General features: G+C 42.7%; 2 long non-coding RNA genes across 2 annotated transcripts; one reads left to right on the forward strand and one right to left on the reverse strand.

Moving 5' to 3' along the window:
* The first annotated feature begins 1,569 nt into the window (after positions 1-1,569).
* On the forward strand, positions 1,570-9,946 carry LOC146654611 (uncharacterized). The gene is made up of 3 exons (XR_014907176.1): positions 1,570-1,692; positions 1,761-1,866; positions 7,057-9,946. It is a non-coding gene; the product is annotated as an uncharacterized LOC146654611 (long non-coding RNA).
* A 3-nt stretch (positions 9,947-9,949) lies between these two features.
* LOC146654612 (uncharacterized) lies at positions 9,950-10,496 on the reverse strand. The gene is made up of 2 exons (XR_014907353.1): positions 10,196-10,496; positions 9,950-10,115 (listed from the first exon to the last, which is right to left on the reverse strand). It is a non-coding gene; the product is annotated as an uncharacterized LOC146654612 (long non-coding RNA).
* Positions 10,497-14,397: the final 3,901 nt, after the last annotated feature.

Genomic DNA, 14,397 nt, shown 5'->3' on the forward strand with positions numbered 1-14,397 from the left:
TGCTGGGCATAATTGCTGCAAAGTAATGAGGACTCAACAAATGGAGAATGCAGACGTTTGCTGTTCGCAGGTCAGATTGCAGACACATCTTGTTTACAGCTCCTGAAGGACGCCTGCAAGGCAAATTAAACCCATTCCCTCTGTGCTCATCCACTCGAGTGTGCTTTGAGCCCTTCTGCAAAGAAACGCTGGCGTCTTTTCCGCTGAAGCAGCATCACACAATAAAACTGCACACGTGCAGAACAACCTCCAAAGCACGGGAGATGTTACTTTGGGGATTTGAGGTTTCATTGTGTGCGTTTCTGGAAGCGCTTCATCTTCTTCTGTGACACACAGGGAAGCAAAAAGGGTCCCAGAAGTTCAGCAGCGGTTAAATCTCAAAGTTTTCGGTGGAATTCCTCAAAGCGAGACCAAAACGACTCTAGCTTTATCTCGCTTGCCCACTGTATTACTCTCACTCGCTATCTGCAAGTGTTTGAAGGCGTGTGGAATGTGTAAACTAGATAAGCAAAGAATTACACAAGATGTGGTTAGATCACTGAATCGCAAACACACACAGATTTATGACATCACCTAAGTAATTCAAGATGTAATCAGGGCAGTATGGGGTGGGTCCATCTGCAGATCCATGAGACCACTATCATTTGTCTCTCCCTGACACACACACACATACAAATGCACAGGCCGCCAGGCCCCCCAGGTGCTGCCCCATGCAGAGACCCCCTGAGAGGTTGGTGTTTCTCCACTTCTTAAACACAAAGTCGGGGGTGGAGGTTTGTGTTTGTATTCAATAACAGAGCTTAACCCCAAAGCAAGGACGAGTGTGAGGTCTGTTTAAGTTATTCATGTGAGAACAAAAACAAGAAGGCTATTAAATTAAATCTAAAACTATGAATTGCTTTCATATGAAGCGTTCTGCTTTGTTTTTTGCCTGCAGTTCGTTAAGAGAGGGAAGAGAAACAAGAAGCAGAATTGCAGGAAGAAGGAAAAAGGTTGCATTTCCTCACGCTCTGGAACATGGCACCACGTTGGTCCTGGAAGGCGATGCTGGCAGGCAGGAGCACAGTCAGGGCCAGCCTGTCCTCTCTTATTGTTGGTTATTATGCAAGAGGCTAACTCAGCCAGGTGGAATTAATCTGTCCCCACGAGACACAGATTTCACAATAAAAGACCTGAGATTAAGTTCCAGTGTTGAGTCATCTCAAGACTCACTTCCCAGGAAGATTACTTTCTGTTACACACAATTAAATCTCCATAAAACTCATTTAAATGTAGATTCTGATCATTTAGTATAAATAATACATATCTGCTGAAGTTACACAATATTTTTAGTCTACAGTATAAAATTTAGCTCCCATGGTTAGTTTCAAGTTCATTATTTAAGATTTGTATTGATGTGAAATGAACAGTGCTACTTAACATCTGCTCATTTATTCTTGTCCTATTAGCGCTTGAGTCAGTGTGTCTTTTTTATCTGTATTAGCTTCCTGAAGTACTTCAGATAAACCCAGAAAGCCATAAATCTCAAAAATGCTGTAGCCTCACTGGTCTTAACCCACACAGTCCAGCATGCAGCCCTGCAGTGGCTCTTGGTGAGCGTAGGCGTGTACTTCCATTTCCGAGCAGCGAGAGTCACGAACAACATACAACGGAGACACAAAGTGACCTCATAGGCAGGAATTCTGGGAATCTGTGAGTAAATGAGCCTCCATGTGTTTCCATTTAGTTTGCAGTGATTGAAGCAAACTGCTGCTCCTCAGGGGTGATTGGCCGAAGGAAGAGGGAGAAAAAGAGGAAAATGAATCCTGGAAAACAGACGAGGAAAGGCAAAGAGAAGAGGAAGAAAGACACCAGCTTTGAAATGAGGTAAAGGAAGTTAGTAATACTGACTTGGTTGGAAGTTAGAGGAGTCAATTTCAGATTATATTTACAAATTTCTTTGGAAATTTTATCAAGCCTTAATAATTTAACGGTAATCTAAAAGATCAAACTGGAATTTTTAAAAGAAAAACACAAGTACACATTCATAAACACAAACACGAGAGACATAAACAAGCCCTCTGAGTTTCAGCAGTGAGTTTCGGCCCTTGACAAAGATACATCCACTGTGAGGACCTGCAGACTGGCCATTTCACGTCTCTTTGCACGTGTTTCTGATTGTTTTGTGGATTTTCACTGCCTTTGTGGTCCTGTGTCTCTGGGTAAGGTGAGAGAAAATATCTCAGAAACTACAGGGTTTGAGATTTAATATAAACAGTCATGTTCCTGATTAATCCTATGAAATATTTTGTTCCTCTAGCTCCAAACGCAGGACAGAATTTGCATTTATGTTGCATTTATTAGGTCAAAAACCACTTTACAGCCACCTGGGTAACATCTATAACACTCGAAGCATTTAATGATGCTGGTTTCTCTTTATTACAATTCAGTTCTTTCTTATATTCTTCCTGGCAACAACAACAATGCCTGTGGTTATTAACCCTGTATCACCAAGTCTATCATCTTTGATACACAAGCTTTTGAGACCTCTACATCATTCATGCATAAAATACTGGATGTAACAAAAATGATACAAATTAAAACTGATATCTGCAAATTGATATTTTGTTTCTTTTTTACTTTTAATTTGTCTGAAGGTTCACAGTTAAACTTGATTTTAAAAATCAATACACGCTAGTTTACACCCAGCGTCACGGGTGGATGGACTGAATCTATAGGCGGACGCTCCAACGGTAGAATGTTGGTCAAAATTTAACTTCGAGGGGATAAAAGCTTTTTCAAACTTTTTTTTTTGGGCAAAGCTAAGAAAGTTTTCAAGCTTTATTCATTTATTTAAAATGAAATGTGTCAGCTGAGCTTATAGATGCGGGTTTTTATGTACCAGTGATTGTTGAAGATTATTTTCAGCTCCAAAATAACTGCCCTGATAATTAAAGTAGTCTCTCATGTGCTATTGGAGGGAGCTTTGTGAAACTGATAACATGTAGATTGCATGAAAAAAAGGCTGACTCAGCCGCTGTGACGTCACCGGCTGTGTTGTAGACAGTTTGAGAGCCTTTAGTTTGGGATTTTGGTCATTGCCATATTTATCCAGCATCTGTTACGAACCATCATATCACAGTAAATGTAAGTCTGGTTTTTGCAGCGAATCGGTCATCGCGTGTAAAATAAAACAATACTGGAAAAACTGGATGCTTTAAAATGTGTTTAGTTCAACCAAATGCTGACACGAGGGCTGGATGTGAGGTCACTGCCTGCTCATCATGTAGTGACTTGTATCCACTTAGAGTATAAAATAAGCCTGTGGATAAACTACTATAAATATTTAAATCAACCTAATCTATCTGTTGTTGCAACACAGGCAGCCCCTTTGATAAATTATCTTGAACATCCTCAGACTGAAGACATAAAATATCAGAGAACAAGTAAATTCAGCAGTGAACAGTGCACCGCTCCTTTAAAAATAACCACATGGATCAAATTAGCCAGATAAAATCAGCTGGCGTGGCTTTGAACTGTGGGGAGTTAAGTTAAAGTGCTTCATGTGCCACTGGGCTTCCCTGCAGATTGACACTGTAAATGTCACGCCATTTTTCCAGCTGGGTTTCCCAGAGAGTCGCCCGGCGGTGGAAACCAAAACAATGAATGATGTAAGAGGACTGAGGGCATGAAAACACAGGACACCGTAAATGTGTCACTGTGGCCTTAAAATATTCAGCTGTTAACATAAATGCTTGACAGAGACATGCACGCTTACACAAATACATACGTTCACCTCGACAACTGCAGTGTGTCGTTGCATTAGACATAAACCTTGCTCCTCCAGCCTCTTCAGCCTCCTTCCTTTCCCACAATGCTCTCCTCTTCTTTGGTCTCCCTGCGTTCCTCCCTCTCTCCCTGCACTCCTTCCTCTTTTCCCCCTCCTCTTCTCTGTCAAGGCTCAGAGGTCATGTGGAGGGTCAGAGCCCCCGCCCTCCTGGAACAAACACACCGAAATAAATAGCAGCAGAGAAAGAGAGGAAGGGAAGCGGCCGGATGATTGCTTTTCTACTTATCGCTGTGCCTGAATGAAGCAGGGAAACAGGCTGTACGTATGCGTCCAGAAATTCATTTTGAAATCTCGAAGGTGAGGACGTGTAGCATGGTGCTCACTTCCTCACAGGGGTGTTTCAGGGTCGAAGTGCAATTCAGATGAGCTGGCAGAAGAAAGTTTGCCCGCTAGTGTCAACACACTTTTAAAATACTGGAAGTGCACTCAACAAAACTGGAGGTGTGTTGGTACAATTAAACACACAAAAGTCCTATTATTTCATTTTTATTCATATATATCGCCAAATCACAACAACAGTCACCTCGAGATGCTTTATGGTAAGATAAGATAAGATAAGATAAGAGGGTTCGAGTCTGACCTGCGGCCCCTTGCTGCATGTCTTCCCCTCTCTCTCTGCCCTCGCTTTCCTGTCCTTTCTCCACTGTATCTGTCAAATAAAGTTGTAAAAGGCCAAAAAAAAAAAAGGTAAGATAAAGAACCTAGTAGAGAGAAACCCCCAACAACCACTGATAACCAAGCATTTGGTGACAGTGGGAAGGAAAAACTCTTTTAACAGGAAGGAAACCTCCAGCAGAACCAGGCTCAGGGAGGCATGCGTTTAATTACATTAAAGGAACAAACACCACAAAGACGGCTGATAGACACAGTTCAGATTTTAAAATGAGTTTATGCTTGAGCTTATCACACTGGCACTCAGGGGTTAAAAGTGACATCACAGCTGACACGTGCGGCCGTTTTGCCTCATGCACCTCGATCATCAAGACAGTTGTTGCTGTTTTTCCTAAACCAGCACTGATGCTGTTTTTTCTGAGTTGCAATCATGAGGCGTATGCTGCAGTAAGTCTGGTTCTGAGGTGCCATTAAAATCGTTTATGGGGCTGCGGTGACATCACAGTTTATGTGAGCGTTCACCAGTATCAGCCATATTCGCTGTTTGCCTTGCGGCCTAGATGGCGCTCTCCTGTAGGCACTCTTTACTAATCACTACACCTGAAGCACTCATCAAAGCAGACTAATGCATGGGTTCAAGCCTTAATGTAAATTAAATAAGTGAGTTATATAGTTAAAAAAATCTCCCATTCACTAGAGACCACCAACTGCAGTTGTTTATTTCTGGGATTTTTACCATTACGGAGTTTTGGAGTCAGCCTTATGTGGCCATTAGAGGAACTGGAATTCTGAAGTAGCCTCATTTTTTACAGAACTTACAGATTTTCAATCTATCGATGCAAAAAAACTTTCCAGCTTTCCAGTTTCCATTTTTTCTCATCTAACATTCGGCTGAAAAATAAATAGGTGGATTTCCCAAAATATCAAACATTTCCTTTGAGGTTCAGTTCAAGGGTTAAGGTCAATTAGTTTCATGTTAGCGGCAGGTTCAGGGGCTATATGAAGAGTAGTCGAGTTTACAGTCCAAACACGTGTGTTTATATGCGAGTGATTGACAGACAGCATAAACCTGGGAACCTCAATAGTTGAAATACAAGACAAACAAACATCCAGCATGCTTTGTTGGTCCTGGAACGTTTCCAGGGCAGCTAAGGTGTGTGTTTGTGTGTGAAGCGTAGGAAAAGCAGAGGAAGCTTTAAAACAGTCACCAATGTTTATCTTGTAAAACATCAGGCCTGAGAAGCAACCGGTGCTTATGTGCATGTGCTAAATCCAGCGTATGTTTGTGCATGTCTGTGTGTGTTTGTGTCATTTGGATTAAGAAGTGTGTATCTCCATTCTTAAGAAACATCCAACAGAGGCAAGTCCAAAGTCCGGTGCCAATGTTTACTGCACTGTCTGTTTAAGTGTGTGTTTGTATGTGTGTATTTCTGCGTGCGTGAGCGCGGTTCTGGGAACACGCCAGCTGTGGATAGCTACTTTTAAATTTGGCCTGTGGACTGGTTCAGTTTGCTCCACAACAGGAAGTTGAGATGTTGATGTTGGGAGTCTCTGGGAACGGAGGCCTCGTGCAACACTACAAGCTGTGCCGACGTCATCTGAAACGATTCCCCGGAGTTTAATAAAAGTCGGTGAGCTGCAGCTCCGTTTGAGGAATGTGTGTTCAAGCCTCTGAAATGTGTTCACGTAGCTTTGGCAGCTTTCTGAATGGCAGGTCGTGCTGTCATCTTCATTTAAAAAATATTTTAATTGGTTCGTTTTCCTGCTCTTACCAGAAAACTTAGCTGAAGATGATTGTGTTAAATGGTTTAGGGTCATTCAAAGCTACTGTGTGTATTTTCCATCGGCATGCTGCGGCATGCTTTAACAACGCCGAGGCATTCTTTGCTCAGGCGGTATCGTCCTGATCGCGCAATCAGACAAACTAGAGTCATGAACACTTGGGTGAAAAAAAATAACATCAGCTACCCGCTTTATATTCCAGTCAGACACATGGGACATTTTTCACAAATGTAATTTAAGATTTTAATGTAATAATTACTACAAATAAATCTTAAGCAGATGAGAATCATTGATATTTCTATGTTTTGGGTCTTAAAATGATTTAATGAACCTCTAGGCTTGAAAAATAAGGCCAGCGTGGAAGGGCCAAAAACAGCACTTCCTCTTTGAGGCTGACTTCCAACGTGTGATGACGCCCATGTTGAAATACTACTTTACAGCTGAAATAAATTTGTTTATATTCTGGTGGAAAATTTGTTTCTTCCTTCATAAAAACTGTGCAGTGCAAATATTTTTATAACTCATCCAGGCTGTCAAGTGACAAGTGTTTTGATCCAAGAAGGCGTAGTTCTCTGCTGATTAACAGAGGTGTGTATCTGTGCATCCATCTGTGGAGGGCTGCTTGCTAATCAAGTTCGCTAGCGTTACCTGTTAGCTTCACACGCCACCCTTTTGTCCAAAAATGGCACCTTCGACTTCCATTAACTAACACCGTAGCAGCAAAAACACAAACACTGAGTCTAAAACCAATGGTGACGTCACCGTGGCGATAGCCATCTTACATATACAGTCGGTAAGTGGGTGTATTTATTTACGAGCTTTTTCTCCTTCAGTGATTCACACGTATACGGCAACTATATACAGCCTAGACCTGCTGAAGTCTGCTCCATCCATACTTTGGCTTCCCTCACCTCCATGCAAGGGTCAAACCATCATACCTGTGATTTGACAAAGCATTCATCATCCTGAGCCACAGCAACCCAGACAAGATGACACTGGGAAAAATAGCACATTTAAACTGTTTCAGGCAGTGACACGTCCTGCACTGGAAGTAACAAAGGTTCTTTTCCCCTGTTTTCCAGTTTTTCTTCCACAGGTTTATAAAGGTGACGTTTAGTAGTCCTTGTACCCGACCATTTTCAGGTGAATGTTTCTTTTGCTCATTAAGCCACTCAACACTGATCTATGAATCATTTAAGGATCAAAAAAGACACCTAACATAAAGAACCAATTTTAAACTGTATCTTTAGACACTTTGTTACTTTGTCATGAAAACATTTGTTCCATTTCCTCCTGCTGAATCCATGAAAATGCCACCGATAACAGGTCGGCAGGTATAAAATTCTGTTTTTGTACTGACGGGGTGATTTACTTTAGCCTTAAAGGTCCAGATGAAAGACAATACTCGGTTAACTTTCCTCCTGTTTCAGCCGAGGTGCATGGTGACACACTTTCAGACAGTTTGTATCACAGGCTTAAATTTTAGGACATCACAAAACTTCACGAGGAAAAGTCTACATTAAAAACAGGATCTTATTTTGAAAACATCCAGCCCCTGATTCTAAAGACATCTGCGCTGCATTGCACAGACTCTGTTGACTGTCCCTTTCTAAATAAACAGTCTAATAAACTATCTCAGATTACACTCAGGGTTTTGGCTTAATAACTTTTAGATGTTTACATATTTGCTGAAAACATACTCCAGGATTTTATATCTCTAAGAGCTCTCTCCCAAAATCCGCACAGCATTTGAAGAATGACATTAAATGTCAGTTTCAGGATGGTTATCAGTGTAGAGAGGAAAACGTTTTTCTTTTTTCAGACTCTGGCCGGGCTAAGAATGTGATGTTCCTTTTGGCTCTGACAGGAAAGCACAGCATTGTTTAGTTGCACAAGCGATCCATCATGGAGGAGGAATGGGACCAGTACAGAGGATGAAGAGGAAAACGGAAGGAGATATGAAAAGAGTTTGTTTTGATGGCAGCAAGGACAGTGACCATCAAACCATGAACTGTAGTAACCTGAGCACAAGGAAAGAAAGAGAGAAAGGAAAGAAAATGAGGAAAATAAAAAGGACAAGGGAGGAAAGTAAATTTTTAAAAAGGAAAAGAAAGGAGGAGTCTTCCCAGGATGGGAGCAGCAATGGGAGGAATTTTTTTTTTTACACCAGGCACAGGAAGCGGCGTAAATGTTTATCTTGTGGGGACCAGTTTGGAGTTATAGACCTTTGGAAGGCTTCCCACTTTCTGCCTTCAAACTGCTGTTTGAGGGTTAGGACCTGGTTCCTGGGTTCAGGTAAGAAAGAGTTTTAGGTCAGGCTTAGGGTAAAGGTTCGGGTCAGGCATGCATTGTGGAGAGTTAGGATAAGAGGCTAGAAGAGCCTAGGGAATGCAGTATGACTGCCTGTGTGTGTGTGTGTGTGTGTGTGTGTGTGTGTGTGTGTGTGTGTGTGTGTGTGTGTGTGTGTGTGTGCATCAAGGCCTCGTGGGAACTGCAAACTTGACAATCCCAGACTCTTAGTTTGATGAAGTGGGGGCTAAATGCTGTTATCTCACACACACTCTCACCCTTATGCAAAACAACATAACATACATGTGCTCAGGCTCTCAGTTCTCCTTGAAGTCTGATCGTTTGTTTGTTTGTTGGTTGGTTTGTTTTTCAGATAATGTGTTAAATCAATCAGCTGTTGATTTCATCATCTCACATTATCCGCCTGTAAAGTCCAAGTCCCAGTTAGATATCGCTGACAGCATCAGGAGCAGAGTTCCCACGACACTCTGGGGGGGTCTAAAGGTCTCCATAATAATCCAGCAGTCTTTAAAAACATCTAAGTGGAGGCTTCACAGACAGAAGCAACCAAAACGTCAGGACCACTGTAGTCAAAGGGACGTCGTTATTTCCATCTGCATATACATGATTCTGTTTTTCCATGTGCACATGTGGAAAGCGTGAGTCCGAAAGTAGCATCAAGATCCCAGCACCGAACAGAGCAGGCCTCAGTGGCAACAAGTCAGATATGGCATCCAGGGAGGAGGTGGGTTGCAAAGTAGCTTCACGTTCACTATACAAACAGACACACTTATGCAGACAGACACATTTGTGGAACCATAAATTACGCTTAAAGCAGCTTGAACAGCTCCACCTGTATGTCTACCAATTGGATCTGTTGAAGGGTATCAGCTGAGCCATCAGCTGATGTTGGTAGGAATTGGCTGAAATGGACGGTGTGGTCCAGAAGTAACACAATTCTGCATGAAAACATGTAGAATTGCAGGGTTTCTTTCGTCCACATGTCGCGTTCATTCAAGGTAATTCAATCAGAACATACAGTGAGTATTTCCAGCACTCAAGGTTCTTTGTACTGTAAGTTAAAGACCTTTGTTACGTCCCTCTGCAGCTTCTAATAGTCTCAGTGTTTTCAGCTGGTGCTAATTGGCCACACCTAGTCAGGTGTGGATAGAAGCATACCTGAGGCAAGCTTCCCGGCAGTGCACTAGTCCTTGCCTTGGTGGCACCAGCCATTTTAGCCAACCTGGTTTTCCATTTTAGGATGAAACCTCTTCTCACCCACACTCTGTTATTCATCTCTGTTTTTATGTTGCGGCTTTTGAGCCGGGTCGTAACAACCTTTGAATAATAATCTTAAAAAACCCAATATTCAACCAACTGTCACGGTCTGGCTGGCAGACCGTGGGGATATGGGGAATGAGGACCCAGGCGCGGTGCTCTGTGTATAAACAGTGCGTTTATTTACAGTGATGGAAAAACATGACAATAAATCCCGTGCTCTCCCGACTCCCGTGACGTGTCCTCTTCCCAGTGTTAGTGCTCCTGTCTCCGCTTCTCCGTGATGAGCACCCCATGCTCGCTGCCCTCTCGTCTCTCGCTACTCCTGGGAACATAAGAGAGAGGCAGCTGTCAGACATGCAATAATGCAGGAGACTCAAACTAAGAACTGGTCGAGAGACTAACGTGAAGCCACGCAATGATCCAGCATCGGAGAGAGCTCCACCACACTATCAAGTAGCTCCTCCGACGAGGCCTGATCAGCTGCAGGTGTCACATGGTCTTCAGGTGTGGCCAATCACCTGCCAGGGCCACACCCACACAGACACATATGCAGGGAGAACGAGGGACAGCAATACAAAATACATATATTATAATATTAGTCCAAAACTGCTCAGTTTTGACACAAACCCCCTGTGAGAAGGCACTTTGTGACAGTGGGAAGGAAAAACTCCCTTTTAACAGGAAGAAACCTCCAGCAGGACCAGGGGAGGGGCGGGGCCATCTGCAGTGAACGATCGAAGGTGAGGGAGGGCAAAAGGGCAACACAAACAGTGTGGAAGAGATTTAGAGATTAGTAATAACTAATGATCGAATACAACATGGTGTATAAACAAATAGGAGATTGAAGAAGAAACACTCGGTGCATCATGGGAAGCCCCCAGCAGCCAAGGCCTATTGCAGATAACTAAAGGGAGAGTGAGTCTAAGGGTTCATTCTGGTCAGGATTATCTAATCCAGATGAGTTTGATATCAAACCCACCCTTTGCTACACTGTCACAAAAAATGATCTCAGGGTTGTATTTACTGTAAGTGAAATGATGATTAATACAAACAGCCACACACACGAAGGCCGATACAACACAGATACTGAGCTGTGAGGCTGATCTATAGGAACACACACAGGCACTTATGTGCACAGGCACAAGCATGTGTCTTCCACAAAGGCTCCAGTCACATGTTGAACAGATACATACCAGCACAGTGATGTCAGTTTGTTCATCCCAACCTCACACTGCTGATCTATTCATCGGAAACTCTGCAGCTGAAGGCCACAGTGAACACTGCCAAGTCTTTTAGCTGTCAGAGTCTCTCAGAAATCATTTGTTCTTAGGGTCTTCTGATGTCACGATAGGCTGTATGAAACTCATCGGGTGTAGCTGTGTGCTTACATTTTCTGGAGCACCAGATGGGTGGAGTCAGCGCAGTAACAGAAGATGCAAGAAGTGGCACCAGGCGAGTTTTAAAGAAAATCCTTCTGACACAGCAGGTGGAGCTGACACAGAAGGGAGCGTCCTGTTCTCGACTTTTCTTCTCATGCAGGAGAACCGGTCACGATTCCTTCACCATCTCCAACAAAAAACGTTGTTGCAGAACTCGTGTTAATCTGATTCCTGGTGGATCAAATACGTCAAACTTTAAGTGATCTATCATATGATTTGATACATTGTAAGTCTGATTCCCTCAAGAAGGATTCAGACTTTTAATTACTGTAAACAACAACAATATGTTTTTAAAATAGCTGATGTTTGCAGAAAGCATCAGCAGAAAATAGAGGTGTTAAACTCAGTTGGATATCAATTTGCTGTATCCCACCAGGTGCAGTTTGCTGAGGCATGTTGCCAGTTTGTGTAGAGGTCACAAACTGGCAACATGCCTCAGCAGGAGCAGAAACAGATTGATGGCGCACCTCTTCCTCAGCACATAAAAATAACATTAAAGGGACATTCCACACGTTTGAACTTTTTATCATTTCCTGCATTTTCTGTACATTTTCTCCCAAAAACGCATTACATGAGGCCTAATATGGTCAGTCTGAAACATTCCCAACTGGCTGTTACTCTACTTGATTTGCATTTGACTCGGGTCATGGTCACTACTGGTAGCATGAGGTGATACCTGGACCCTACAGGCACATGCTTGCTGAGGATGCACAGGTAGTCCAACTCCTCCAGGATGGCACATAAATACAAGCCGATGCCAGAAGACTTGCTGTGTCTCCAAGCTCAATAGCATGGAGGAGATTCCAGGAGACAGGTGCTTACTCTATGAGAGCTGGGCAGAGCCGTAGAAGATCCTTAACCAGTCAGCGGGACCAGTATCTGCTTCTTAGTGACAGGAGGAACAGGATGAGCACTGCCAGAGCTACAAAATGCAGCTTAGAATGTCTCTGACCAAACAATCAGAAGCGTACTTCACGAGGGTGGACCCTGTGCTCACTGCCCAGCACCATCGAGCCCGACTTGCATTTGGCACAGAATACCAGAATTACCAGGTGCACCACTGTGCTTTTCACACATGACAGCAGGGTTACCTTGAGCACACGTGACAAACGTTAAAGGGTCTAGAGAAGCTGTGCAGAGGGTTCCTCCTGGTCCACGACAATGTCTGGCCTAAATCCAATAGAACACCTCAGGGACGTTATGTTTTGGTCCATGCGACACCTCAGATTATCCAGTGTCTTTGAATTGTTTGCTTGTTTACACAACAATCATAACAACAAAGTAATATCCAGTGGGATTAGGATTAGACGGCTATGAATCAGGTCAAAGTTTGAGTCTGTTATTTAATAAAATAAGCTTTAATCAGGTTACAACACAGCATCTGAGGGTTTTTTTGTGTGTATTGTGGATAAAAACTACTACCGTGTGCTACTAACGGTAATGAACAGAACTATGTATGTATGTGGCATTTTCTTTGCTGCTCTGTTCGGTTCAGCGCACACAGTTCCTACTTTCCTGCCAAACACGAGGATTAAAAATAAGCCTAATAACGTCTAATAAGTCTCTGAGCTGGATCTGCTGCAGGATTCAGTTGCAGTTTTCACAGAGTTCAGAAGGACTTTCTGGCAGTTGTGTTAAAATGATCAGCTTGGCTGTCCCAACATAATAATAAGACAAAGAGGAGAAATGAGAGGTGGAGTTTACATTTGTGTATTTCTGGCGTTAACAGACACTCTTATCTGAATCGGCTTCCAACAAGCAGCTCACAGAGACAGACAGACTCCCTGTCTGGAGAGCGTGGGCGCCTGGGAGAGGCAACGACCACAGGACAGTAATATGTTCTTTACTTTTATTTAACGCAGATGATGGGATTAGTTGGTTAATTGTTTAAGCAAAGAAGCTCTTTAATAGTAATTCCCAGTCCTCTGGGTGCAATAAATCCCTTTAGTCCTTTAACATCTGTGTCCTCCACTCTTCAGCGTGCAGCATGTGGGAATTTTTTTAGAGACTCTCATGATAGCGAGACAGACGGGCACAAAAGAGAGAGACATAAGAGATCTTGTGAATGGAGATTGAAAGTTCAGCCTGGCCACCAACGTCACCCTTCTCACACTGCGCCCCCACAGGCGCAGGACCAGCACTGCGAGCACTGCGGCTCACAGACCATCAGAGTCCAAATCCAAGCTGAAGTCGTCCTCTAAGAGGATCACGTCTTCTAAATATACTCTCACCACAGGTAGTTTCCCCGAACAGGGAGCTAAGCAGATTACTGATAACAGATACGCCGAACGCATAACTCAGAGTGTGAGGGAACTCTGGGAAAACACCACTATCAGTACAGGTCATCCACTTAACAATACAAAAAAACCCAACGCATCATACTAAAAGCAGATGACAGCGCTCCACATTTCCCTATTTCAGCAATGAGGTTGCATGTTCTCAGAAGTCTGGATCACCATATTCCATCCCACGGATCTTATCTGGAAAACTTCAGCTGTGCTGAAGAGTGAAGAATGTTTTTGTGATTTCTTTTTTTTGTTTGTTTTAAATTTAGTGGGTTTTCCAGACTGTCTTTACTTTACTTTCAGTTTTGTCATTACTAAAAATGTAAACCTATTTAGCTGTTTTGATGTTTTATAAATAAATTATAATGGAGAAGAAGTTGAGAATAGATATTACAATACAAACCAAAGTTTATTGAAGGCAGTTCACGTGCAGATGTCCCAAATTTTGATAAACATCTGCACCACAGCCTCCTCAGGCCAAATTAAGAAAGACCCAAGTCAAAGATAAATGTGACCTAATCAGGGCAGTCTTTACAGTTTTAAAAGCGCTTTGTCACATTAAATTATGATATTTTTATTTATAACCATGCTAAAATATTTTCTGATAAAACAATACAATGGTTTAAATCATAACTGTCTTACCATGAAATATATTTTATTGTCAAGAATGAAAAATCTTGACTTCTAAAACGTTGTTCCTCAGGGGTCTGCACACACTTGGGATCATTGTCCTTCTGCAGAGCAGAGCAACCAACCTGCCAGACGGCCTCACATTTCACTCTAGATTACTTTGGTAAACAGAGTAGTTCACTGTCGACTCGGTGACTGTAAGGTGCTTAAGCCTCGTGGCTGCAAAACCAGCCCAAATCATCACCCCTCC

Source organism: Rhamphochromis longiceps, linkage group LG14 (genome assembly GCF_057381845.1).
Source record: "Rhamphochromis longiceps isolate RC_006_pf linkage group LG14, R_longiceps_female_GT1.1, whole genome shotgun sequence".
Lineage (NCBI taxonomy): Eukaryota > Metazoa > Chordata > Actinopteri > Cichliformes > Cichlidae > Rhamphochromis > Rhamphochromis longiceps.